The following is a 24,396-nucleotide window of genomic DNA, read 5'->3' on the forward strand; positions in this document are numbered from 1 at the left end:
TAGTGTTAACCAACCTGATTAACACAGCTGTTAACTAGACTAATACAAGTTGTAAACTTACAACCTGTCGTTATGATACCCTGATAGTAATAAAGCTGGTGGTTTGGGGTAAGATTCTTAGAAGTTTTTGAGAATATAATAGTGCCTTATATTAGTAATCTAGTGGTATATCAAAAACCATCTTAAGAGGTAGTAGTTTAAAACAACAAACATTGCTTATCTCAAAGTTTTTGATGCTCAGGAATTTTGGAGTGGCTTAGGTCGGTGGCTCTGACTCAAAGTCTGTCATGAAGTGCCATCAAAATGTTGGCAGGAGCTGCAGTCATCCAAAGGCTTGATTGGGGCTGGAGAATGCATTGTTCATAGGAGCCCTCAATTTATTGCTGGTTTCTGGCTGGAGTTCTCATTTCCTCATCAGATGCTCCTCTTTGTAGAGATTCTCAGGCAAAGGAAGCTAGCATCATTCAGAGAGAGTAATCCAAGAGAGAAAGCAAACAGGAAACCACAGAATCTTTTATTGCCCAGTATCTCATGTTGCTTCCTCCCCCCACCCATTCATTAACAGTAAGTCACTAAGTCCAGCCACACTCAAGAAGAGGAGAATAGGTTCCACCTTTTCAAGAGGGTTTCAAAGAATTTGTGAACAGATTTTAAACTATATACACCCCATTACGCCAGAGTGGGTTTGTAGGTAACTAAGGGGGTAGAATGGTGGGTGGCACCTAAGTTGGGGGGTTCAGTGATCCAACATAAATCAGGCTAATAGAGTGTAATGGTGTGACTGCTCCTATCTTACATTATTCCTTAATCTCATCAGCAGACGAAGGGAGCCCAGCCAATTCTATTCAAGCAACCTCGACTGGGCCCCTGACAAGCATCTGCATATGGAGATGCCAAGGTAATCTGAGATGGGGATTTTCTACAGGGAGCACAGAGAAATTCCTGTTTACTTACCTCTGTGCATAGACATGATGCAGAGGAAATGAATTCCCATGAAACAGGACATTGTGCCGGAACCAGCCTGGCCCTGGCTTTATAGGGAGGTGGAGTTCCGGCATTGTCCTCTGACGTGGCCCCCTCCTGCCAACCTCCCAGCTTGCCCGGTGCTACATAGTGTGCTAATTGCTGATACAAACCCTGGGAATTTGCAGAGTAGGATAAGATAGATCCTACAGAAAGAGAAGTTCTTCCCTTTGCATAAAACATGTGCAAATGAAGCTGATCTTGATCTTAGCCCATGGCAGGGAATGGCAGTAACACTGGAAATATTGGCTCTGTGAAGGCTGGAATTTTCCATCTTTCGTCCTATATTCATAGTGCTATATAAGTGTGCACTAAATAAAAAGCACCTTGCTGGTATTTTTTAAACTAATTGAATGTGCTAGCATTTACCATGGCAGAAGGTGTGGTGATAAGAGGGTGACAGGAGTTCTGAGTCTCGTAGGTCTCTGACACCTGAAAATTCACCAGCCCAGCCATACTGATGGCAGCCTTGCACCCTGGGGAAATGGTTGTGTGAGTTCCTATAAAACAATAACATTGGGGTCTAATCCAATTATGATATGACCCACTCTTGGCTGAGCCCAAAGTGGAATCTGCACCATGGGGCAAGGCAGGGACCAGAGATAAAGGCTCAGTTTATGCCACCCCTTCTCAGGCTGATGGCATTTACTTGCATAGCCATAAAAAGCAGCCACTGGGGACTGTGGCAGAGTGTGGTAAAGCTGGCCATGTTGCAGTAGCCTGCCAATCACTATTAGCAGCAGTGAGAATGGGACATTTCCTTAGACTCCCTGGATTTGGACAGCAACAACAGGCTCTGGGGCCACAGTGGTGGTACAACAGAGCTCCACTGAGCTGCCAGTGTCCAGAATGTGAAGGCCTCTAGGCTAAGGGGAACATAGCTTCTCCTACTAGGAACTGATAAGGAGGAACCACAGCTCAGCCATGGGAAGGGCAGACTTCTTTCTCATCTTGGCATGAGCTTCCCTGGTTGAGACACCAGACTGGTGAAGTATGACATACTGGTTTTAGTTAATTTTATTTTAACTTTAAGGAGACTTTTAACTGGACCATCACCCCCAGGAAATGTTTCATGTAAAGAATAGCCAAGAAGGCCATAGATTCCATCCCACCAATGACACACAGCAACTGACTCTTCACCCCTATATCCTGCGCTGGATTTTCCATATGGCCAACTCAAGTACACATATTGCTTTACCAAGTGATGTTCATCTTTGTCTGCAATTACCACCGTGATTACATTTCTCCTCATTAGCCTAGATGGGAGGGTGCAGGGAAAGATGGTTGGATCAGGACATCTAGTTTCCATACTGTGAACTGAATTTGCTTGGTGGCTCTGGTCAAGTCCATTGACCCATCTGTGCCTCCTCTTGTGGCCCTTGTTCAGATATGCAGTGATTCCATGACTAATTTTCAGTGCTGGTCTCAAGCATGTAGCTGCCATTTGGTGCAAAGCATTAGCATATCTTTATAATTGCTAATGAGGGAAAGAAAATTCCAGAAAAGCTCTTTGGAGGAATCTAAGAATAACACTATGAGCTAAGCATTCTGTCCAAACAAATTTCATTAAAAGAAAACCAAATTATTATCCTTTTGCAAAATAATAACAATAATGGCCTTAACTAACATTTGCCAGGTTCTAAATACGTATCTTGCAGTGTCTAAATATTTTACACATTGTTTTCGTTGCCCCTGTTCACCCCATTGGTGAGGGAGGCATTCCACACTAGAATTACGAGGATGACCAAACACATTACACTCGACGCTTAGCAGATGTGACTGACAGCAGTTATTATTCACATACACTCTCAGCTTCAGAGAGGTGAACACAGCATGGGATGCTGGCCACACAGGGGTTGCCCTCAGGAGCAGGGTGAACAGGCAGGGGCTGTGGGTGGCAAGCTTTGTAGCAACAAGAGGGTGAGGTGCCCCCGGTTCCTGCAGCAGAATCTGATGGGCTTTGAACAATTCTGAGCCTAGCAGGAAACTGACACCCACTACTCAGGGATAAGTAGGAGCTGTGCCTGGTCCACTTGATAAGGTGGGTTGCTTGACAGGAACCTTATCTGCAAGAGTAGAATGGAGAGAGGCTCTTGTGAGTAGGTCAGTAGAGGCCCTGCTGATTTGACCAGATTTGAAGGCAGCACACTATACCAAGCCTTAATTTCAGCCTTTACATGACACACACATATTGTTTCATCATTGCAACACTCCTATGAAATATCATTACGCCTTTTTACAGATCATGAAATTGAGGCTTAAATGAGGCTAAGCAAATTGCCCAGTGTTTCCTAGCTGGCCAGTGGCTGAGCTGGTATTCAAAGCCAGGTTTGTTAGTCTCAGAGTCTGACACCATAAGCGACTGTGAACAGGTAGATGTAACAACCCATCTTAGACATGAATCAAGAAAAAAGAAGGACAAGGGGGGAACACCCTACCCCAAATAACCAGAGAGCTCAAGTTAAACACACGCAGTCCTTTGTTCTGTCCACCATTTGACCTTCTGAGTCCCATGCTACCTTCTGCAAGGCAACTGGGTTCATAAAGCCATCTCAGTGACCACTAACAGCAGCAGCTCTGCCTCACACTTTAATCAGTGGTCTCTGAAGTGTTTACAAGCCCAACTCCTCGGGACACACTTTTGATTTTACACCCTGGGGGATGAGAAACAGTCCAAGCAGATCAACCAGCTTCCAGGTGCTTCAAATTCCCAAGGCCAGGGATGGCACCAATCAGTCATCCTTTTGCATGTGGATGTTGGGTATATCAAAGGGACTTGACGGTCTAGAATAAATTCTTCTACACTGAAAAGAGGCTTTAGATCTCTTTCAGTCCAAATCCCTCATTATGCGGTTAAAGAAAGTGAAGTGGCCTCCCCAAGGTCACAAAGTTGGTTAGGGCAGAACCTGCTTGCATCCCTTCCCTAAACCCTTTCCCAACTCCCTCCTCCCGTACACACCTCCCACTCTCAAGTAGAAGAAGGGAGAAACTCTCTTCCTCAGCACCCTTTGCAGTTAGGCTGACCATGTGACCTGTTCCAGGCTTTGTGCCAAGAGGGAATCTGCCAGGGGGAGTCTGGGAGTGGTGTTTCTTCCCTGATAGAAAGAAAGCATGGAGAAAGAGCTCTCTCACCATTCTCTCCAAACTCTATACCTTCTTTTTTTTTTTTTTTTTTGAGACGAAGTCTCGCTCTGTCGCCCAGGCTGGAGTGCAGTGGCCGGATCTCAGCTCACTGCAAGCTCCGCCTCCCGGGTTCACGCCATTCTCCTGCCTCAGCCTCCCGAGTAGCTGGGACTACAGGCGCCCGCCACCTCGCCCGGCTAGTTTTTTGTATTTCTTAGTAGAGACGGGGTTTCACCGTGTTAGCCAGGATGGTCTCGATCTCCTGACCTCGTGATCCACCCGTCTCGGCCTCCCAAAGTGCTGGGATTACAGGCTTGAGCCACCGCGCCCGGCCCAAACTCTACCTTCTGTAAGAGCCAGTGGAGGACCTGAGGCTTGAAACCAGAGGTGTCTTTTAGCCATGAGGGAAAGTTCAGAGATGCAGACATAGCAACTCAGCCTCAGGTGTGTGCTAAATCAGTCCCCAAACTGCCCTTCCTGACTCTTCATTTCAGTAACAATTAATCCAAGTTTAAACCACTGTTAGTCATGTTTTCTCTTCTTTGCCGCCAAACACCCTCCTCTGAGCAGCAGTCACTAGAGTCAGGCAGTAGGTGAAGACCCAGCAGTGTCACCCACTAGCGATGAGACCCAGGGCAAGGAACTTTTCTCTGTCTCAGTTTCATTTTTTGGAAATGGGCATATATTTTTACAGAGGTGCTGTAAAGTAGTGCTTCCCAACCTTTTTGGAACCAGGGACTGGTTTCGTGGAAGACAATTTTCCCACAGACCAGGGGTGTGGGGGTGGGGGATGGTTTCAGGATGACTCAAGTGCATTACTTTTATTGTGTACTTTATTTCTATTATTACATTGTAATATATAATGAAATAATTATACAACTCACCAAAATGTAGAATCAGTGGGAGCCCTGAGCTTGTTTTCCTGCAACTAATCAGTCACATCTAGGGGTGATGGGAGACAGTGACAGATCACAAGGCATAAGATTCTCATTAGCAGCATGTAAACTAGATCCCTTGCATGTACAGTTCTAGAGTTTGCTATGAGAATCTAATGCTGCCACTGATTTGACAGGAGGTGGAGCTCAGGCAGTAATGTGAGCAAGGGGGTGGGGGGTGACTGTAAATAGAGATAAAGCTTCCCTCGCTCACCCATCACTCAGCTCCTCCTGTGTGGCCCAGTTACTAAGAGTCCAGGACTGGTACTCACCTGTGACCTGGCATGGGGGAGTGGTTGGGGACCCTTGCTGTAAAGCTTAAAATCTTTATAAAGAGTGTATAATATTTTCTAGCTCACAATTGACTGTTAGCTAGGATTATTTCATTGTTCTCTCATCCTACCTTCACAGAGGCTCTCCCACACAGAGCTCCTCAAAACTTTTGACGATACAGATGAATTACCCAGCAATCCTGTTTAAATTCAATTTTTGATTTAAAAAGTCTGCCTTGGGACTAAGACTGCATTTGTAAGATCTTTTAGGGTATGTCTGTGCTGCTGGTGCTCAGATCACACTTTGAGAAGCAAGACTGTGGGACCCTCTGGGTCTGTTTCCTGCTAGTTCAGCCTTCTAGCTGGTGGATCTGCACTAATAGCATGTCCCGACCTTCTCACTATACTCACGGTAGTTCGTTCCTACAGTCAGACTGTCCTTGCATCCAGCAGCATCTTCATCAAATTCCAATTCCTGGGCTGAGCCCAGGACTTGGTGACTCAGACCCTGCTTCTCCAGGTCTAAGGGTTGTCATTGTCAATCACAATGTCACCCTCAATGGCCCATGGTCTAGCCTAGTCACAGGGAGCTGGATGTACAGTAAGACAGGTATATGGAAGAAATCTGGGGCTTTTTGAGGATTTCATTCAAAGCAGGATGCAACGGTTCATATACTTCAAAACTGGAGCCACTTGGGGACCAGGATGATGTATGTTATGATAACCCCCAGAACTAGAATCCATGAATTTCCTTGATCCAGCACTGTGCTCCAACCCTGGGACAGGCTTAAAGTTTGTCCTGACCCAGTTCATCTCATCTGCCTGCCTGCACTTCTGTCAGCTGCTTGTGCCAGGTGTCTCATTCCCCTCCTTCCACCTGTGAAGAAGCTCAAAACCTGCAAGCTCTACTTCCTTCCAAGGCCAGTCTTGCCTTCACATACTCCTTCCCCTTCTTCTCCCTGTACTCTCTCCACTGGCTCTCCCCACACTCCTGCTCCCCAGTCCTGTGCTTTGCTCTCCATCCTGCTGAAGTTCACCTTCGTTCCTTCCAGATTGTGCCCTCAATTCCTCTCAGTCCATTTTGTGTTGCATGACTACCATAGACTAGGTAATTCATAAAGAAAATATATTTATAAATTTATTCTCACAGCTCTGAAGTCTGGGAAGTCCAGTGTCAAGGTGCTGGCCTCTGGTGAGGGCCTTCATGCTATGTCATCCCCAGGCAGAGGACAAGAGAGCAAAAGAGAGCGGGAGATGGCCAAACTTGCTTTTATAACAAGACCACTCTCATGATAACAAACCTACTCCTGCAATAATGACACTATTCTATTCATGATGGTGAAATCTTCATGGCTTAATCACTTCTTAATGGTCCCACCTCTTAATACCATCACAATGGCCATTAAATTTTAACACAAGTTTTGGAAGTGCTGTGTTTTGATTAATTTTCCCCTCCAAAAAGTATGTTGAAAAGTCTCAATGTAGGAGTATTAATAGGTGGGGCCTTTAAGAGGTGAGTGAGTCATGAGGGCTCTGCCTTCATAAGAATATTAATCCATACATGGATTAATGGACTATCACAGGAATGAGTCTGCTTAAAAGCCAGCGTGGCTCTCATTTTCACACCCTTGCCATGTGATGTCTTGAGCCATATTGAGATTCTCCAGAGAGTCCCCACCAGCAAGAAGGCCCTCACCAGATGTGGCCACTCGACCTTGGATTTCCTCAGAGCTGTAAGAAATGAATTTATTTTCTTTATAAATTATCCAGTCTCAGTTATTCAATTTTAGCAACAGAAAACAGAGTAAGGCAGGAGGGGACATTCAAACCACAGCATTCCAACCACAGCCACCCAAACTAATGTTTTTCTGGCATACAAAATGCATTCATTCTATCTTGATGCCCCAAAAGTCTTAACTCATTTCAGCATCAACTCAAAAGTCCAAAGTCCAAAGTCCCATCTGAATTAGAAATAGGGGGGACTCAAGGCATGATTCATCATGAGGCAAATTCCTCTCCAGCTATAACATGGGAAATTAACAAGTTACATGCTTCCAAAATGAAATGCTGGGACAGACATAAAGTAGACATTCCCATTCCAAAAGGGCAGAATAGGCAAGAAGAAAGAGATAACTGGTCCCAGGTATTAATAAATCTAAAACCCAACAGAGAGAACAACCCGAAGCTCCAAAATAATCTGCTTTGACTCCATGTCCTGGGCACTCTGGGGCAGGAGTTGGGCTCCCAGGAACTCAGGCATCCTTGCTCCTATGGTTTTGCTGAGTTCAGTCTACCTAGCAGGTCTCATGGGTTGGAGTGTGGCACCAGCAGCTCTCCCAGGTTAATATTTCAAGCTGGCAGCTCTACAGTTCTGGGGTATCAGAAGTGACCCTGGCTCCACTAGGCACTGCACAGCCCCTGCAGCAGATCCAACTCCACATTTCAACTCAGCATTGCCCAAATAGAGCTCTCTGTGATGGCTCTGCCTCCATGACAAGTCTTTGCCTGGGCCCCCGGGTTGACTGTGACAGCCTTTAAAATCTAGGTGGAGGTCACTGTGCCCCACAGCCCTTGCATTCTACATGCCTGCAGAATTAACACCATGTAGATGCTGCCAATGTCTACAGCTTGTACCTTTTGGAGCAGTTGATTGAGCCACAACTGGGGCCACTTGAACCACAGCTGGAGCAGCAGAGAATCGCTGTACCAGGATGTAAAAACAGAGATCCAAGGTGGTCCTGGACAGGGAGCCCTTACAGGGCATCCAGGCCCATCCCCCCAAATTATTCTGTCCTCTGAGAGCTCTGGATCTGTGATTGAGGGTGGCTTTGAAGATCTCTGAAATGCCTTTGGGGTCATTCTTCCACTGTCTTGATGACCCCTTCCATCTGTACAGGTCTCCTTACCCAACGGTTTGTTGACCACATCCTTGGTTTCCTCATGTGAACACATTTTCATTCTTTAAATGGTCAGGCTGAATATTTAAAAAATTTTTCTGTTCTGCTTTTGTTTTAAATTATAAATTTCATCTTTAAGTCATTTTTTCCCTCTTGGATCTTACTATATGCAGTTAAAAGTAGCTGCACAACTCCTCCAATATTTTGCTTAGAAGTTTCTTCTGCTAGATATTCTAGTCAGACACTCTTAAATTCCACCTTCTATAAATCCCTCGGGCATGGACACAATTTGACCAAGTTCCTTGCCATTTCATAACAAGGATGCTCTTTACTCCAGTGTCCAAAAAGATATCCTGTTTTTCCACCTGAGACCTCATCAGAATGACCTTTACTGTCAGCATTTCTATCAACATTCTGACCATGGCCACTCAAGTAATCTGTAAGAAGTTTCATACTCTCCCTACAGCTCTCCTCTTCTTCTGAGCCCTCTCCAGAATTGTCTTACTACTCTGTTTATAGAAATCTAGGCTTTTTCTAGCCTACTCTTCCAAATTTTTTCAACCTTTATCGATTACCCAGTTCCAAAGCTACTTTCACATTTTCAGGTATTTGTTACAATAACAGCCTCAATTCTCAGTACCAACTTTCTATCCATTTTGTGTTTCTATAAACACAGGTTGGGTAATTTATAAAGACAAGAAATGTATGCTCACTGTTCTGAAGACTAGGAAGTCCAATATCAAGATGCTGGCATCTGGTAAGGGCCTTTGTGGTATATCATCCCATGGCAGAAGGTGGAAAGCAAGACAGCACGAGAGAGCAAGAGAGCAAGAGGGGGCCAAACTCACTAGTATAAGCAGCCTACTCTCATGATAACTAACCCACTCCTGCAATAACAACATTTTTCAATTCTTGAGGGTGGTGCCCGCGTGGCCTCATCACCTCTAAATACTGTCACACTGGCAATTAAATTTTAACATGAATTTTGGAGGGGACATTCAAACCATAGCACTCTCCAATCCTCTCTTAGCATCTTCTATAAGCCTCTAGTTTGCAATATGCCAAATGCCACTACGGCCCCTTGTTTGAAACATGTTTGTCTCCCTAGTCACTGAGCTTTCTGAAGGCAGCAACAGCCTTTCATCCTGGTCCTCTTTCTGGCTGGACCCTTCCCCTGGCCCTACCCCAACCTAACATGCCTTCCAGGCACCTGTGTCACTCTGGAGGTCGAAGAGCACAGGCACTTACCTGTGTGATGCGTTTTTCCATCTTTGTTTCATTGCCTTCATCAACCTTCTGATCCAGGTAGCCAGAAGCTGCTGTATGATCAAGTAAGAAAAGAAAATCTCAGAATTATTAATCACTTCTACTGTGCTGGACACCCTGATAAGAAATTTATGTATGCCCATTTAATGAATTCTTACAACTATTATCGCTATTGGATTTCTATCATGTCCACTTTACAGATGCGGAAATGGAAGCTGAGGGCAGGTAATAGGAATATTGCCTGAGGTTGCACAGCCAGGAAGAGAAGCAGTGGAGCCAGGAGCCCAGCCTCTGTTAACTTCTAGCAAAATGGCTCAAGGAAATATAGGCACAAACCTGATTCTTGGCTGGCTTCTTTCCACTGGTGGAAAGCTGGTGGAAAAGTGGAGGGTCCTGTCTAAAAGAGAGTAGATTAGTTAAATCACTGAGTTTTGTTTCCTCCCACCAAACTATGAGTTGTTATTGCAAGATCCCTGAGTCAATGCCAATCTTTTACCATCCTGGGAGCTTAAATACACTTGGCAAGCAACACCAAGTTATACGGTTTCCAATACTTAGAGGTATCTGTGAATGCAGATCTTAATGCAGTATATTCTTCTGGGGCTGCATTTTCTGTCTGAAACTGAGAATGTATTTTAGATGATGTGGTTAGCATAGAACATGCTTCATCTCAGGACTCAGCTAGGATAAAAACAAGGCAGGCACATTGGCCAGTGTCAAGTGTGAAGGCCCAATTTAGGCCCTTACTGTGTTGAAGGCTGCTGGGCAGATGCCAGGACAGACACAGAGGCCAGGCTCCAGTACAGCCTCAGGGGAAGTCCATGCCAGGGTGTACTTGATCTGGTCTCCTACATAACAAATGATCCTGGAGATGAAGGTCCTGCCAAGAGACCTCCAGGTGACTCCAGGAGTCTTTGAGGCTGTGAATCTTTGCACCATACTTTAAACTAAATTTCTACAGAGCTCCAAATGCCTGTCGCCTCCTCAGCTCCTTTTGTAAAGGAACATGGGTAAACCATGGACCATTAAGAGTAGACAAAGTTTTGCCAAGTCCTTGGTGCTATGTAGGGAAGAGCTTCTCAGAATGTTCTACTGGGTCCCTCTAGCTGCAGAGGGGGGCAAATGAGCACCGGGGGTCTGGAGGGATAGCCCGAAGCAGCCCCATAACTTGCATGGAATGTTTTTGAAGTCTTGTATTTATCTTAATAATTCATGAGAATTTTACATTTCTTTCCATGCTATACCCATGTCTATTTTATATTAAATGTAGCATTAATAATTGCCCGAAACCTGAAAAAAATGGTGCCCCAGAAAGCTGCACCCACAGTTCTCCTGTAGCCACCCTGAGGGGACATATGTCCCGGTTCGAAAGCACAGATGTACGGTGTTAATCTCACTGATTATTCTAGAACCTTCTCTTGCCCATACTTAGAAAAACCACAGGCAGCCAGAGGCTTGAACCTAAGTAACATGCACACAAGTTCAGACCCAACAAAGGGAAGAATTTCCAGGAGATATTTGCGCACAGACTCAAGAAGCCTTTTAGAAAATGAACAAGCAAAATACCTCACCAAAAGGCAGGGACTCCTAATATTTTGGATTCTCTGAACACTGATGTAGTGTACAGAGATCCTCCCCAGAAAACAAAACAAAACAAAACAAAACAAAAACATTTCTTAGGTCTGTGTGTTCTTTAGAGATTTCCAGAGACCCGAGGCCATCTGTGGACCCCTAAGAATATAAAGATTCCCACTGAGATCCTTTGTGCAAAGGCCCTTTGTAGAGGGCATGCGTTTTCTTTAAATGTTTTGAGCCAGCGTCTAAACATTGAGAAAGTTCACACTGATGTCTGGATCCTGGAGACTTGACAGCTTCAGACCTGCACGATCTCATGGCTCCATGGAGGGGAGGAGCAGCCGCTGCCCCTGCAGCTGGGATTCCTCGTCCCCTCTGCCACACCACCCCCATTCCTCCTTCACAGAACCCGCCAGCCCCTGTGGCACCTTAACTGGTGACTCTTGTCATGCCATTAGGCCATCGTCGGGGACATCAGGCCCTGACAGTGGACAAGAGCCATCTGGAGTCCATGCTTGTCATCACCTGCCCCAGCTGACCTTCCACCCAGACCTGCTGCTGGGCTGTGGTTGGAGAGAAGCTGGGTCAAAGAAGCGGAAAAATCTGCAGATACATCCAGTACTGGCAGCATTGGTTGTAGGGAAGGAGTTCAATCCTCTATACGGGGAGGATTCTCCCCACTCCACTTGGAATGGAGCCATGAGGGTGAGTGGAGGGTCAGAGCCTGCCGCAGTCGTGGGGCAGAAACAGCTTCCCGTACAACATCGGCACCCTCTCTTGGGACGGTGCTGGCTGCAGCAACAAATTAACACAAATAGGGTGACTTAAAACAAGAGAAATGTATTCTCTCACAGTTCTGGAGGCCAGCAATCTGAAGTCAAAGTGTCCACAGGGCCATGGCACCCTCTGGAGACTCAAGAGGAGAATCTATCATTTGCCTCCTCCAGCTTCTAGTCTCTCCAGGCATCCATTGGCTTGTGGCTGTGTCACTCCAATCCCTTCTTTATGTCTGTGTTTTCTCTTCTGAAGACTCCTGTCATTGGATTTGAGGCCCACCTAATCAATCCAGGATGATCTCTTCTGGAGATCCTTCCCTTAATTATGTCTGAAAAGATGTTTTTTTCCAAATGAAGTCACATTCACAGGTACTGGGGATTAGGACTTGGACATATCTTTTGGGGGTCACCATTCAACCCACTACCCAGCTTCTTCTCAGCCATTGGCATATGTCATAGGCAACAGCAGCCCCTAATAACAAGGGTCAGTCATGGAGGTGGCTTTGTCAGTGTTCATGGTAAAAAGTGCCCTCCATGAGCAAGACCTGACTGTGGAGGAGAATACAGAACCACATCGCAACTTACTTACTCGGATGCCCTTGGTAATGAGCACAACAGCCCAACTGGAGGTCACCAAGAGATCTCTGGGAGGGATGGAGGCACATTAAAGAGGTCCTGGAAGAGTGAGTAGGGGCTGAGCCTGATTTTTTTAAACATGCTGTGACCTATTTGCACCCTAAGGCTGCTGAGGCCTGGGGAAGTGCTTAATTTGCACAACTGCACCCTCATGAGAGTTCTGGTCTCATCCGAGTCCACCTGCCCATGCCCCAAATCCAAACCAGTGCGTTCCTCTCTCATGCTCTGCCAACCAGCATGGGGTGAGCCATCCAACACCCACTGAGCACTTCCTGTGTGAAGTTCCCATACTGGGGTACCCCTCTCCCTAGAGCGCTAGATGGAGAGACAGAGAGGCATCCTCCAATCACCTAGGAAAAGTCAGTTAGGTGTGGATGTCAGATGTTTTCATCGTCCTATTCCTGTCCCTTATTTATAAAGTGAGTGGGCTCTGTGCTCACTGTCCCCCGGTGGGATGCAGTAGAAATAAAGGCAGAAACTGCCTGGCTTTGGTCTTCTGAAAGTCTAAGCCCCTGGGGGATTTCAGAGAATCTACTGAGCTGAAAAAATAAAAGGGCTTAGGGGTATGTATTAGCCTGTTATCACACTGCTATAAAGAACTATCTGAAACTGGGTAATTGATGAAGCAAAGAGGTTTAATTGACTCACAGTTCTGCAGACTTCACAGGAAGCATGACCGGGAGGCCTCAAGAAACTTACAATCATGGCAGAAGGGGAAGGGGAAGCAAGCACATCTAACCACAGTGGAGCAGGAGAGAGAGAGAGACAAGGGGAAAGTGCACACACTTTTAAATGGTCAGATATCATGAGAACTCACTATCACGAGAACAACAAAAGGGGAAGTCCACCCCCGATGATCCAATCACCTCCCACCAGGCCCCTCTCTCAACACTGGGGATTACAATTCAACGTGAGATTTGGATGGGGACACAGAGCCAAACCAGATCAGAGTAGAAACAAAAAATACTGGACCCATAAACAGACGGAACATTTCCCCAGATCAGGCAATTTTCCCCAGGTCAGGGAGATATTCTGTTGGGGTGTGGGGAGGAGACTGGGATAGGTCAGCAAGATCCCAGGAAGGGGGCAGCTGCCTGGTCCTCTTAAGTACTTGAGAAAGGTATCTTCACCCCAAATGGAGCTTTGAACCTCAGGCCTGATTGCCCCGAGGGCCAGCCAATGGACTGTAATGTATATGGACTGATGATGAGGCCCAATGAGGACCAGAGGATCCACTCCTGCCCCCACCCCTCTCAGCAGTTCCACCACCTACATATGTCCCTGAGACCATGATCTGGTCATAGAGTAAGGAGAGTGCCTCTGTTTGCTAGGGCTGCCCCGACAATCCACAGACTGTTCACAGGTGGCTTCAACAACAGACTTTTTTTGTAGCAGTTCTAGAGGTCAGAAATCCAAGATCAAGGTGGCACTGGGCTGTTTCTGAGGCCTCTCTCCTTGGCTTGTGGATGGCTGACTTCTGCCTGTGTCTTCACACGGTCTTCCCTCTGTGCCTGTCTGTGTCCTCGTATCCTCATTACAACACTTATATGGATTTAGGGCCCACTCTAATGATCTCATGGTAGCTGAATTGCCTCTTTAGTGGTCCTGTCTCCAAATACCATCACACTCTGAGGTACTGCAAGTTAGAACTTCAAGAGAAGAATTTTAGGAGGTCGCAGTTCAGCCCTTTACAAAGAGGAACTTTCAGAAAATGATCCAGCTTGGTGAAGAAATGGTTCTCTTGAAATAAAATTTAAGTCAATAAAAAACACAGATTTCTCTTTTGTATACACCTTGGGATATGGACTGATTCATGTCTACTGGCCCCTACAGGTGCCTTTTCCCCAGGCAGGAAGGTACAGATCCTGGGTGGGGCACAGTTGTGTGTGTGTGTGTGTGTGTGTGTGTGTTTAAAGAAAATCTCCAGGTTATTCTCAGTCCCTCCCACAGAGGCCCACTGCTGTGCCAAGTGGGCACAAGGCAAATCCCAAATCTCTTGCTCAGTTATAAGACAAATAGTCACTAGGTGCCTTCTATAGGCGAAACATTGTGCAAGGCACCTGGAAGAAAACTAAAGTATGTGGCCTGCCCTTACCTGTTATGTACAGCAAGGCGCTCGGTCAAAGCAAAGAGAGCCCAAAGGCATTCCCATGCTTGGTGCTCCAGACCTCCTTGTGCGCTCACATGCCCGCGCTCTTTACTCTCATCCAGGTTCTTTCTCCGTCCCTAGATTTGCTAAGAAGTATACTATGGATGGGTCAATTTTTTACAAAGAAGAGTGGGAACTTCCTCCCCTCAAGGGAAATAAGTGTCCTGTGGTGTCAAGGAATAAGGGGAGTGAGGAATAGGACTTTGTGGTAAATGCTTTAACTCGGATGTAAGAGCTAAGTCTGGCATGGCTGCAATTGAATGGATACTATTGTCCCAACTTTGCAGAAGACTCTGTATATCCTAGTTTGGGATCCCCCAAAAGTGGACCTTGAGACAAAGATTTTCTATGCAAGCAGTTTCTTGGGCAGGGATCCAAGAAGCACGGTGAGGAAGAGGGGAAGAGGGGCTGGGAAGGGGAAGGGATCAGTACAGGACACCTAGTGAGTGGGCTACTGCTGCAGGCATATGGTGCTCAGTCCTACTGGGGACTCTGAAGCCTAGGGCCATGAGCTCAAGTAAGCATGCACTGGAATAAGGAGAATCCCCAGATCTTGTAAGATTGTTGTCCACAGAGTCTGAATTGACATTGTTAGCTGGGGACATTACGGAAGCCAGGTAATACATGGAGTCCTGGCCCATGTCTAGCTTACAGTGGATTTGTTTGACTCATAGACCACTGAGTGGTTGTTTTCCTAATTACTCAACAGAGAATTGGAATGAAAATGCTTGGTGGTTGTCAGAAGTCTCACATTGGAACCTTGACCTGTAGCATAGGAGTTTTAATACTGGGGAAAGCCAAATAGAAATCCAATCCCTGTCCTTGGCCAAAATAATTTTTAAAAAAGCAAAATGCATTCCCAGAAGAACAATGGAGCTTAGTGGTACCACCAGAAATTTGAAGAAGGCAGGGGTGGTGTCACTGCTATATCCCAATTTAATCTGTTAGGGAGGCAGGAGCCCAGATGAGCCAATGCGACACCATTTTAAAATCAATTCCATCTTAAAACTGGCAAGGCACATTCCTTGCCAGTCACGACCCGTGGTCCTGAGATGTTTACAGCTAAGGAAGCAGCTCAGTGATGCTACAAGGACACACTCCTATAACAACAAAAAGTCCAGATGTCCCAATACTCATATATGTTTTCAAGATAATTATAGTTACACTTTGATGTACTTACACACTAAAATGTCAAGGATAGTTTTCTTTAAATCAATAGAATAATTTTGTCATGCTGTCAGCCCACCCGTATGTGGGCACAACTTAGTTTAGTCTCTACATAGACAAAACCCCTATATAAAAAATTAAACTTAAAATAAAGATGATACATTCCTCTGCTTGCTTCCTGAGAACACCCTACTCTGTAATGGAGTAGTTTCTAATAAACTTGCTTCTTTCACTGTGCTCTGTGACTTGTCTTGAATTCCTTCCTGCATGACATACAAGAGTCCTCTTTTGGGATCTAGATTGGGACCCCATTTTCCAGCAACAAATCCATCAGTATGGCCACTACAGAAATCAGAGGGTCATGGAGATGACAACGGACTATCACATACTCAAGCAAGTAGTAGCCTCCATTGTAGCAACTGTGCCGTACATGGCAAAGAGAGATTAACGCAGCCTTTAGACTATGGTGTGCACAGGGGTGCTGCCCTTGACCTGGAAATGTGTACTTTGCCCTCTGTGTCAGCAAAAAAGACCAGAAGTAGTTCCCCTTCATGTGGGACTGATATAGATTTCTCCTGAGGCCTCTTTCCTTGGCTTGCAGACAACCACCTTTTCATTGTTTCCTCACTTGGTCTTTCCTTCGTGTGCACAGATCCCTGGTGCATCGCCCCCTTCTTATAAGGACGTCAGTCATACTGGATTAGTGTGCTACTCTTATAACCTCATTTAATCTTAATTACCTCTTTAAAGGCCCTATCTTCAAGTACAATCATATTGGAGGTTAAGGCTTCAACCCCTGAATTTGAAAGGGGAGGGACAAAATTTAGTCCATAAGAGGCACCATGTCACAGATAGAATGACTCAGCCAGTTATGATCAGCCACCTCAATTCTGGCACAAGTTACTCACAGAGTAGCCAAGGTGACAGAGAAGGAGGTTGAGGTTGTGCCTGGACCCAACAGCAGGGGCTCCCTCTCATCAAGGCTGATCTAGCTACGGCTGCTGCTGCACGTCCAACCCATCAGCACCAGAGACCAACAGTGACACAGAGACCTGCCTAGCCCAAGTGTGTGCCCCCTCCCAGGGGACGAGTGTCACCAGTGACTGGCTTCTGCATGGGTATTTAGGTTCAGCCCCTTTTCTTCATTCTGGGATAACTCTGATGGATCATTCCAGTTATGCAGCTCCTGTGGAAGCAACTGAGGTCTCAGTCATAGCACCATCACAGGTCAGCTTCTCTCTCTGCCCACTTCTGCCAGCCTCACTTCCTTACATGTGTATCTCCCAAGAACACTCCCCAGTAAACCTTGGCACCCAGCTCTCAGAGTCTGCTTCCAAAGCACCTATGATAAAACAGTAACCTTTCTAAAACTGATCTGAGAGTGGGCCTGCTTTCAGAATAGTCCTTTCCCCACTATAGAACAATGGTGCCCCTCACCTACTTTAAATATTTCTGTGGCTCATTAACCTAGTTGAAATACACACCTGGCGTTCTACAAAAGGAATCGAAGTATTGTCTCAAAAGACTATCTTCATGATTAATCAAGGTGCATTGAGCCATGGGACCTCCAAACTTTCCCTTACTGAGAGATACTTCTGCTAATGGTGAAGCTTGGTATTAAAAATAATGTTTAGACCTGTTTTGTGACATTCTGAATGTAGAACAGCCAAAGCCATTTAGATTAGTGTCATTTGTCCTCATAGATGTGAATAGAATGCTTTGTGGGACTACCAAATTCTTTCAGACACATTATATAAAATGTGCAGATAATCTTAAGAGATTTCTTTTAGAGTTGGTGTGTTTCATTCAATAAACCTGTTTTATCAAATCACATAATATTTATTTAATTGTCACCAATCATTCTTTTATTTCATCATATAGAATATTGCATATGTGTCTTATTTTTTACCAAGAAATGAACTTTCTAAAACTTATGAAAACATTTAGATGTTAACTTACAAAAATACACAGCGATAGATAGATTTTTTCCTTATTCTCTTAAGGTGTATGTGGAAAATAAAGTATAAAGATCAATGGAAAAACTAATACCCTCCTGCCTGCCCATGTTTTCAGGCAATTAATAAATAAGAGAAAAGAGGAAGCAAAAAGACAACAAAAATATATAATGACATCTCTTCACATGGGGTGGGGGAGAAGCACCACCTCCCCTCCAACAGGGTACCCACACCTTCCAGATTACCTGGGTAGATCTCAAATTCCAATACTCTGATCTGCCATCCTCAGAAGATCACGTAGGACCGTCAGATACCTTGTCTGTTTGGGGAAAGGGTATGGAACACAGAGTCCCAATAATCACACACCTTCTTACCCAGCCTACAATGGCTTCAGAGCACAGAGGCTGTGGTCCCCTTGGCTTCCTGACCAGGTGCTCCTGGTTGGCCTTCCCCCAGCACTTCCCAGCAGACCTGGTTCCTGGCAGTGACGCCTTTGCTTTTCTTCCAGGTCTATTTTTGCCCAGAGTCGCCAATTCCCCACCACAAGTCTTCGTTCTTTTCCCCCAAGGACCTTCACTGGTTTTCCCTAAAGGGGTTTTCCCCTGCCCAATCCTGGTGCCTTTGAGTCACAGCCAGCATCCTTGCCAGGGGGCCACCAGCCCACTCTGCTAGCTGACCAACAATCCTGTTTTTGGGTCTAAGGAAAAGTGCCTCATGTGATCATCAGAGCTTGAGCCAAAGGACATATACGGGCAGGGCTTAGACCAAGGGCCAAAGGCAACAGGCCCCAAGTGAGGGCAGAGATGGGAAGTCATCGGTAGTCACTGCTGCTCCAGGCACCCACCTGGGAGGGCCTGCATTGCCCCATGAGTGACCCAGTAGTCCCATTCCTCTGGATATAGCAAAATTAAGAACCTTAGCCTTGAAGAGGTCAGGAGGCTTAAAGGGACATTTCTGAAGTTGGGGTCTTTGCACTTGAAGTTATGCAAGTAGTTGAGCATTAGATGTCTTACTCTTAAACCTTGTATGTTCTCCACCAAAAGGTTTGAAGCCTGGTAAAACTCTCGAAAAAATGCACGTCATTGTGGTAGCCACGTCTTCAATTAGCCCCTATCCATAGAGCAACATTTTAGCTCAGTGACTGCAAAGACACCCTCTCTTCTTATTTTATCCCTAATGCTTAGGTTGCTGCTGGCACCTGAGAAGTATTAAATATTGATGGCATGAATGATCATTCTGACTTGAAAGGGCATTTATTGAACTTTTTACTCCATCACACACAGTAAGCCCTTGATTTTTATTTCTTCCGCTCTAATTTCTCAGAGCTTGCAAAGATTTCCTTGCAGGGCATCATTGCCACCTGAGTAAGAAAGGAAAGCTGCCCTCACCCCACTCACCTGTTCTCCTTTTGATCGTATACTCTCGTGTTCTCCAGTGCATCAAAGTGGTGACCTTCTTCTAATCACAGACAAGTACAATAGGATTGGAAAGTGTCATGTTTTGGCAGATGAACCTGTTTCTATAAGGATCCTGAAAAGACCAAGGTATATTTATTACCCTCAGTTTCTTTCCCTGACTTGCTCTTCACTCTCTGATGGCCCAGCCTTGGCATATCTCCAAGAGCAGCTGTTGGCAGGTCTTTTGCCCCAGGAAAAAAATTTCAGCTCCGTATTACTCAAGTTGTGCCTAAAGATGTTGGTCATTAGCCACTTCACTCTCTCTCACCTGCTTGTGAAATATGGGTTGGATTCCTTCCGACATGTTACATCCCCAGTTGAACTCCTAACGCAAATAGGAATCTATGGAGAGATTTGACCCAGGAGTTTATGACCTGGCTGGGAGGGAAAACCTTCTCCACAAACATCTTCTCTAATTGTTTTGTATCTTTCCCATCTCAACATTCCCACTTCCTAAAGACTCTCATGAAATAGAAGCACAATTTTTGATTGAGCATCCAGTCTGTCTACTCTCTGGATCCCTTGTTACCAATATACTTATAATCCCATTTATAACTAAGGAGTTTAGTTATAAACTAAACTCCTGCATTTCCTCAGGAGGTGTTGGCCTCATAAATGTCCCGCAAACAAGGAAAGTAGATCTTCCAGGAATGGCAGGAATCACGCATGAGAAGACTGAAGGGTCAGCTCTTTAATTGGACCATCTCAATCGTTTGGACTGTTAAACAATCTTTTTGCTCAGTCTTTCCCGCTTTATAGTAATTAAATAGTTCCTCCCACATCCTCAACAAAGTCAGACACAGCAGCTTCACTGGGGGAAAAAGACCACTCTTGACTTGGGTGAGAAATGTTCTTCCCCACCCATGAGGAAGGCCCAGCAGTGAATCCTCCCACTGCTGAGATTAGAGCAGTTATTTCTGCTAACACTGCCATCCCGTCTCTCTCCAGAACCCCTTCTCTGTTATCAAGTTGAGCAAAGCCAGGAAAAAGTAAGCCGGTCAAGTGTTTACTTGGTTGGTGAGTGTTGATAAAATGTTGGCCTCTGTGTGGTTCTGGACGAGACATGCACCCTCCGACCCAGCCAGCCTCGGGCTACAATGAGAACCAAGGAGCAGGTGATAGCTCTTAAACAACACCCAGTCCCAGGTTTTCAGCCCAGTGTTTGCTCACTTATCCCAGATGCTTGACTCACGAGGGACCGTGTTTATACTGGGTCTGTCCCAGGGTCACTTTGGTTGAGTGGTATTCATTGGTGCGGGTCCTACAGCAAGAGACCAGGTCCTGATGCCAAGAGAGATTAGGAGTTTGCTAACGGGAAAGAAGAGGAAGAAACAAAAAGAGTGGCTCCAAGTCACGTAAGTTGCCAGGTTGCTGAGCTGACTTGAGCTTGTTTCTACTTGCGGAAAACTGAAATCAATCTCTGGTCCGGTTGAAATAATCTTCAGACTGTTTGAAAACCATAGTTGGTGGCACGGATTTACAGACGTCTCAGCATACTGGAGTGCAGGAGAGCAGAGAGTAAGTGGGTTAAGATATGAGCCAGCTTAAAACTTCACTCAGTGGAAACTGGAGCCCCGTCTTTCCAGAGAGGCAAAAAATGAAAAATAATAATTGTGATGATGATTGTGATGATGATGATACGTTAAATAAACCTTCTTGGAGCTTTCTGCTGACTTCTTCTGCTGGTGCCTGCACTTTCTGCCTCCCTGGAGGTTCCAACAAACATTCTGACTCTAAAAGGAAACCCTCTGACTCCAAAAGGATAGCCAATTATCTCAAGTTTTACAGCATGAATAATCTACTTGGACAATAAGAGGACTCCAGATATTTACACAAAACTTAAACCACCACACAGAAGGGTATTATCCCTCTGCCTGGCCTCCTTCTCCCTAAAAGCCTGAACAGTGAACAGACTTGAGTGTTGAACAATCCCTGTTTCCTCCTGCTCCACCATGAGTGGGTACCAAGGTCTCAGGCATGGATGGGACCAGCCTCTCCATGTCCTCTCAGTTTGAGGAGGGAGGTGCTATCTGTTGTGCCTCCCTCGATAGGAGAAATCAAGCATGCACTGAAACCCTTGACAAAGAAAAAGTTGCTGAAAAGAAGCAAGGTCTGTGGGACATGGGTCCTACTGCTGCTGGACATTTTGCAAAGATAAATATTACATAGTCACTCAGTTTGGTAGGAACTTTGCTCACAAGAATAGGAACTGGAGGGGTTGGAAAACAAAAACTCCAATGGAAAAGGCTAAATGCCTTTTATCTTCATTCTTTATTGTTAACTACTTAAGCCACATAATCCCCTTAGTGTCAGGTATCCCAGGCCAAGAATCCTATATACCCAGGCACATCACCACCCCTGCACCATCAGGCCACATAATACTAGAGACTCATTCAGATAAAACTCTTTCCAGACTGATTAATTGGTGATCGAATAAGTGGGGGAAGGGATAGGGGAAAGGGCAGAATCAGTAAATGAGAAGAGAATTCAGGAAGCCAAAATTAGCATGGCAGGTACAATGGCACCTGCCCAGATCCCCTCACGATGAAGGACAGATGGCCGCAGCTGCCAGAAGGTCTATTATCCCCTTCAGCAAATGGCTGCAGTTGCACAGAGATGCCTGACTAGGCCATCCCACAATGGACAGATCCAGGCAGGTGTATAAAGGTAGCACTGGGTCATTTTAACCCAATGCTGAACAATGCTGCTGAGCCTTTTTACCTCCTGAGCTTCCTTGGCGTCCGCTGAGGCTGTCTCCTCTGCATCACTGCCCTCTTTTTGCAAGTTAACAAACAAGGAGAGTAATGACTCTACCTGACATGTGAGTCATCGTGAGGATTTCTTATGACTGTGGATGCAAATGTGCATGGGAGATGGTAACATCCCATCTGCTAGTGACATTTCTGTCTTCTCCAGCCAAAGCTTGGAAAGACAGCAGGACCTTGAAAACAGCAGCCAGAAAGGCAGCCGCTTCCACCCTGACCTTCAATCCCTAGGTTGAGGAAGTCCTTGCAGGGAGGAGTTAGCTGCTAGAAGTCATGGGAGAGGGGAGGGTACTATTTCATGAAACTCTCATGCCATAGATCATATTGAGCACCTACCACCTATGTGTTAAACTCCAGGCCAGTGCACACACATAGGGAGATGGAAATTAACTAACAAGTCCTGCAAACAAATAAAAACCTCCCACAGGGACATGAGCCAAGTAACAGGAGTTACAGAAGGCCTCCCTGAGGAAGTCACACTTGAACTGAGAACTGAATGACAAGAAGGACGTATATTGACAAAGAAGGGAGAGAAGGTGATTGCAATCTGAGATGAATGAGTCCCAAGAAGTCCTCGTGGTGAGGGGAGCAGAGAGCAGAAGGCCTGGAACACGAGGGTGAAGCCAGGAGAAGTTGGGAGGCAAGAGGTGAAAAGGGGCTGGGGAGAGGATGAGGGCCACGTTGAGCAAGTCCTGGCAGGTCAAAGACTATTCGCTTTATCCTGAATACGGTGAGGAGTTGTGGAAGGGCCTTAAGCAGCAGGCAGATGGTTATACTGGCTGCAGAGGGTAGGATGGATGGCAGGGAGGTCAGAGTGGGTAGCATTAATGACCATGATCTTTGGTTGATTTACTACGTGCTTGGCAGAGTTCTAAGTGTTTAAATGAAGCACAGGCACCCAATAAAATAGGTACCATTGGCCAGGTGCAGTGGATCACGCATGTAATCCCAGTACTTTGGGAGGCCAAGGTGGGTGGATCGCCTGAGGTCAGGAGTTCGAGACCAGCCTGGCCAATATGGTGAAACCCTGTCTCTACTAAAAATACAAAAATTAGCCAGGCATGGTGGTGGGTGCCTGTAATCCCAGCTACTCAGGAGGCATAGGCAAGAGAATCACTTGAACCCAGGAGGCAGAGGTTGCAGTGAGTCGAGATCGTGCCATTGCACTCCAGCCTGGGTGCAGAGCGGGACTCCGTCTCAAAAAATAAAAGGTACTATTATGATTCCCATTTTAAAGATGAAGACATGAATATACACAGAGAATAAACAAACAAGATGCCAAACAAGCTGTCTGGCTGCAAAGCCACACACGTAACTACACAATACTACATGGTGGGTAGGCCAGATGGACGGCTATTTCAGTGATCCAAATTTGAGTGACAGCAATGGAATTGGAAAGAAGTGGATGGATTTTCAAGCGTGTAGGAGATCAAAAGAAAAGACAGAACTCAATTACACTTTGGCCACAGGGATGTGGGGAGATGGTCTCTGGGAGAGTGATGGGGTGGCAGTGGGAGACACTCACTGAGATATAGGGGTCCAGAAGAAAACCAGGGTTGCAGTATCAGGACAGGGGCAGGAGGTCGGGGACAGCATGAGTCCACTGGGACCTGCAGAGATCTGAGATGTCCTGGTGACATATTTAGTAGTGTCATATTCTTTTAAGGAGACCTGGTTTTATTCTCCTACAAGATTCTGGCTCTTTCTAGTTGACTACGATCCATCTGGAATAGTTATCTGTTTAATATAATCTGGCTCCTGTGCACACAGGGAAAGGAGCCACCGTCTCCCTTAAAATCCCCTTCCAGAAGCAAGAGCATCCTTGCCCTTCCTCAGCCCAGCACATCATCATGCAAAATCATCATGGGAAGCAGGACAGTCCCTGCTATGCAAGAGGAGGAGAGTTGAGCATGAGGGCTGGTTCAGAGCAGAGATTTCTGAGTCTGACTCCAAGCCCTACCATTTATGAGTTGTGAGATTATGTCTTTGCCCAATTTATTAATCTGTCTAAACCTCAGTTTTTCTATCTATAAAATATGGTTCTTCAGAGGCTGCAATGAGATGATATACCTAAGATAAAGCCCAGAGCCTGACAGGCAGTAGCCAAGCGAAGGTAGCAGTTATCATCCCTATCTCAGTGCATGAGCACTCTTGGACTGTTGTTTGTTTCACAGCTCGAGTCTCTGGAACTGGAGGAATCCCTTCCAGTTACCTCCTGTTCTCGCTTTTCGGATGCCGGGAGCCTCTCTTGCCAGAACAGCGGTCATGAGCCATGAGGGCAGTTTCTACACATCTTCCTAAACAGGATGGCTCAGCTCATGATCTGGAAGATGTTTTGCCACTGTTCAGCCACAAGAATGCTTGTCATTTGCTCCCTTGCTTGTAAAGGAAGTCCCATCT

General features: G+C 45.8%; 1 long non-coding RNA gene across 1 annotated transcript; it reads right to left on the minus strand.

The window, feature by feature from the left end:
- Positions 1-2,336: 2,336 nt before the first annotated feature.
- Positions 2,337-22,227, minus strand: LOC112617299. Its single transcript, XR_003117887.1, has 6 exons — positions 22,046-22,227; positions 9,853-9,909; positions 9,499-9,569; positions 8,964-9,015; positions 8,260-8,327; positions 2,337-3,089 (listed from the first exon to the last, which is right to left on the minus strand). It is a non-coding gene; the product is annotated as an uncharacterized LOC112617299 (long non-coding RNA).
- Between the last annotated feature and the right edge of the window lie 2,169 nt (positions 22,228-24,396).

This window comes from Theropithecus gelada, unplaced genomic scaffold (genome assembly GCF_003255815.1).
Source record: "Theropithecus gelada isolate Dixy unplaced genomic scaffold, Tgel_1.0 HiC_scaffold_15990, whole genome shotgun sequence".
Lineage (NCBI taxonomy): Eukaryota > Metazoa > Chordata > Mammalia > Primates > Cercopithecidae > Theropithecus > Theropithecus gelada.